This window comes from Aplysia californica, unplaced genomic scaffold, assembly GCF_000002075.1.
Source record: "Aplysia californica isolate F4 #8 unplaced genomic scaffold, AplCal3.0 scaffold00080, whole genome shotgun sequence".
Lineage (NCBI taxonomy): Eukaryota > Metazoa > Mollusca > Gastropoda > Aplysiida > Aplysiidae > Aplysia > Aplysia californica.
The window spans coordinates 1,023,196-1,026,599 of NW_004797350.1; the positions used below are offsets into that span (position 1 = coordinate 1,023,196).

At 45.8% G+C, this 3,404-nt stretch overlaps 1 protein-coding gene across 1 annotated transcript in view; it reads left to right on the forward strand.

The window, feature by feature from the left end:
- The window catches only part of LOC101845157 (DNA polymerase epsilon subunit 2), a 30,227-nt gene that overhangs the window by 1,027 nt on the left and 25,796 nt on the right, over positions 1-3,404 (forward strand). The gene's annotated exons all lie outside the window — the stretch shown is intronic.

Here is a 3,404-nt window from a genome sequence, read left to right on the forward strand (position 1 = left end):
ATTTATGGGGGTCACTGATATAATGAAACTGTTCCATTTCACGACGAGCCCGAGACGTAGTGTTCCACGAGCGCTCGCGTACTCACGATTCATTGAAGCCGACTGAATTGCGAATCGCCACTCTCAGATTTGACAAGCAGGATCCAGCTTTAACGCGCGGATAAGAAGTAGATCTGGATCTAGTGCCACGGGAGACTGTACGTAGTGCGCCAGCCAGCGACCAGGCGGGTGAGCGAGCCAGAGCTGCTTGTTGTGGAGGGGGGATTACACTGTTGCGGACCCACCGTGTGTTTACATATATTATTAGATTATATCATGTCAAGAGAGGGAGGTTTCAGGTGGGCTTGCCCCCTCCTGGCATATAATCTTTTAATAAATCTACAATAAGCGCGCGTGCAGGGCCCATTGAGCTTTTTATTTATGCAAATGAGTGCTCGTGCGCATCTCTCGCCAAGACTGACCGCATCTTGGGATCCCTTATCAAGTAGTCTCCTCGTCGACTACAATTGTTGGTGTTACGACAACAGGGGGCTCGGTTCGGTAGCCAGGAGCTGGTTTTCTTTGTCGGCGGGGGGGGCGCGCACACTTTGACTTTTTTTAAAGGTTTTAGCCGTTGAGGTTCTGGACTGGGCCGGCTGTTTAAAGTTTGCGGCCCACTTCTGACGCAGCGCAGTTACTGCCTTTTCCTTGGTGTAGACCTCACTAATGGAGGCAGTAAATAAATGCTCTGAAAGGAGCCTGGTCCCAGCAAACGTCCTACGGAAGATGAATTCCGCGAAATAACTGGCTATCAGAATTTTGGCATAGTAGGTGCCCTTGCTCCTCTTCAAACTGCCACATTCTCTCGATGTTGTTGGTGTGAGCACCAGTCTCAGGGTCCTTACAATGTTTGCTGTGGTTAACCTTTTGATGGGTATAACCACAGTCTCCTAGCCTATCGTATGCTTTCCAACAATCTGAAACTATTATATTGAACCTTTCCTAATATACTTTTTTCTATTATTGGGACTAAAGTGCCTGCTGACCTATCGTCTACCACTACAAAAAAACATTCTCTCTATTGTCTCTCTATACCCCAAAAACCCAAACTCCATCTACGAGCTTGCCTCTATGAAATTTCCTCTTCCCAAACTTGCTCTCGTCTATTTCTACCACAACACCTTCACCACCTATCTGACTAAACCTATCCTCACTGTCAAAAATGTCTACACAAACGTCTCTACAAAAATTAAACCAGTCCACTACACTTTTCTCGCCTACACCACACTCTAAACTACACTGTTTGTTTGAATAAGCTCCTGACCAGAAATAAGTCTCCAACGACAAATGCAAGTAGCTGAACCAGCTCCCAAAACGAATTGAAAATTTTCTCCTGCCCCTACGGGAAACGCACCTCCAACAATGTCCGTCGGCAGAAAGTACAATCTTTCACAAAAGCTAAAGAACCACCACACTCAGTTAAAACATCCAAATAATCAATTAACAAATTGTTGTCAAACAACCACTGAACAAAAACCGAACGATCAGGAATTTTAATCTGGCTAAGGAAAAAACAGTCAAATTCTCGGGGTCAGCCATAGCGAATACATCATGTAAGCATCACAAAGAACAATTCAATAATGGCACAAAGTGGACAGTCGGGGTAATTAAACCCGGAACAGTGGTGCCAATTATTATGCAAATTAGCTCTCGTGCCTTGCTTCGCAGCACGTGCAGAGTCGAGCTGGCGGGGGGTTGCTATTATGAAAATGAGCGCTCGTGCGCATCTCTCGCTTTCCATTGTACTTGGCCGGACCACTTTGGGGATGGGGGGGGTACTTAGCTCGCACGCATCTCTCGCCCTCCATTGTTTGTACTTTGCCGGACCACGGTGTGTGTTGGGGGGGGGGGTACGCCTAGCAGTCGCGTGCAAGAGAAGAATAGTGGACCACATGATTAGATTGACCAATTAGCGTCGTGGGTCAAAGGTCACGGCCGTGATGGCTGAAAAACCCGGTAACAGATATCAGTCGGCAGTTACCAGTCGGAGGGTGAAGACGTAGGAAAGTGAGTAGGGGAGCCACGGAAGGAAGAATACCAGACCACCGGGCAACAGGCCCAAGGGGTGCCATAGCGAAAATAGTCCCGACCAGCAGCTACCGTTGGTCCGGTAAAGTACAATCTTACCGTTGTTGTTGTTGTTGGTTTGTATTTTGTTTGTAATTTTTATTTTGTTGCTGATTTTGCATAAGGGTGATAATAAAACGAAATGTATCAGACGAGGAAGACTTGTGTAGACTCTTTGGTATCATCAATGATCACATAACAAGATGGTCCACTCCTCTCTTTGAGCCAATTAAAAAAGTGTCCTCAAAATTCGGTGGCGCCCTCTTCACAAATGTGCACCCTTAGCGAACAGAGTTACCCTACTTGTGTGAGAAAAAATAAAAGTGAAAGATCTTTGGAATCATCATTGTCGGTATCAATGTTTTAATAAGTTTTATATTTTATCTGTAGATCTAGCCTACAAAATGCGCAGCAAAATTTCACTTGTTTTTAACAAGGCAAGCGGGGTTTCAGGGAAGCTTGCCCCCTCTACCCTAAAAAAACAACCATGGGGGGGGTTTCAGGGTGGTTGGTGATAATTTGATGTTTTGCAATTAGGTTAGATCTATAATATAGAGGCTTTCTATGGCTATCTCTCCATATCGGCACGCGCATCAAAAAGTAATCATTTAGAACCAGAAGTATCCCCAAACGAGACCGCAATTGTACAGGAGTGCCGAAAATTGGTTACCATTTGTCAACAGTGAGAGGGGCCAACAGGTGATTGAATATGATGGCTCGCCCACAACGCCAGGGGCTAATGCGCAACTTATGACAATCAAAACGTAATGGAGTCACTAAGGTGGCTGTCTAAGACAGGTGTTATTGCTTTGTGTGAATGCGGTTGTGTGTTAAAATATGGTGGCCGCGGCCGCGTTGGACAGGTGCACGTTTTACACAGTTAAATTATAAAGAAAAAAGCGCAAGGGGGGAAATGGATAGTGGCCATTTGTAGAGGTGGCCGTCAGGGCAGGTTTGACTGTAGTTTGTGCAAGGTGTAATCTTACTGGTTAGGCTAGATCTAGATTTAGAAATCTAGACTAGATCTAGACACATGCGACTACACGGTTTCGGTGTCGCGCCTTTGACCGTCTTCTCACAGCGGGTTGAGTGCTCATGAAAGAAGAAGAAGAAGAAAAAATGAGGAGGAGGAGGAAATGAAGAAGGAGGGGGGGAGGAGGAGGAGAACAAAAGAAGATGAAGAAATAGGAGAAGAAGAATCTAGTATTAATACATGTTAGAAATTGGTGTTTTTTTCGTTTGTTTCCCTACCTTGGGAAAGAGGGAGAGAGAGTGGGGGGGGGGGGGGGGGGGGGACG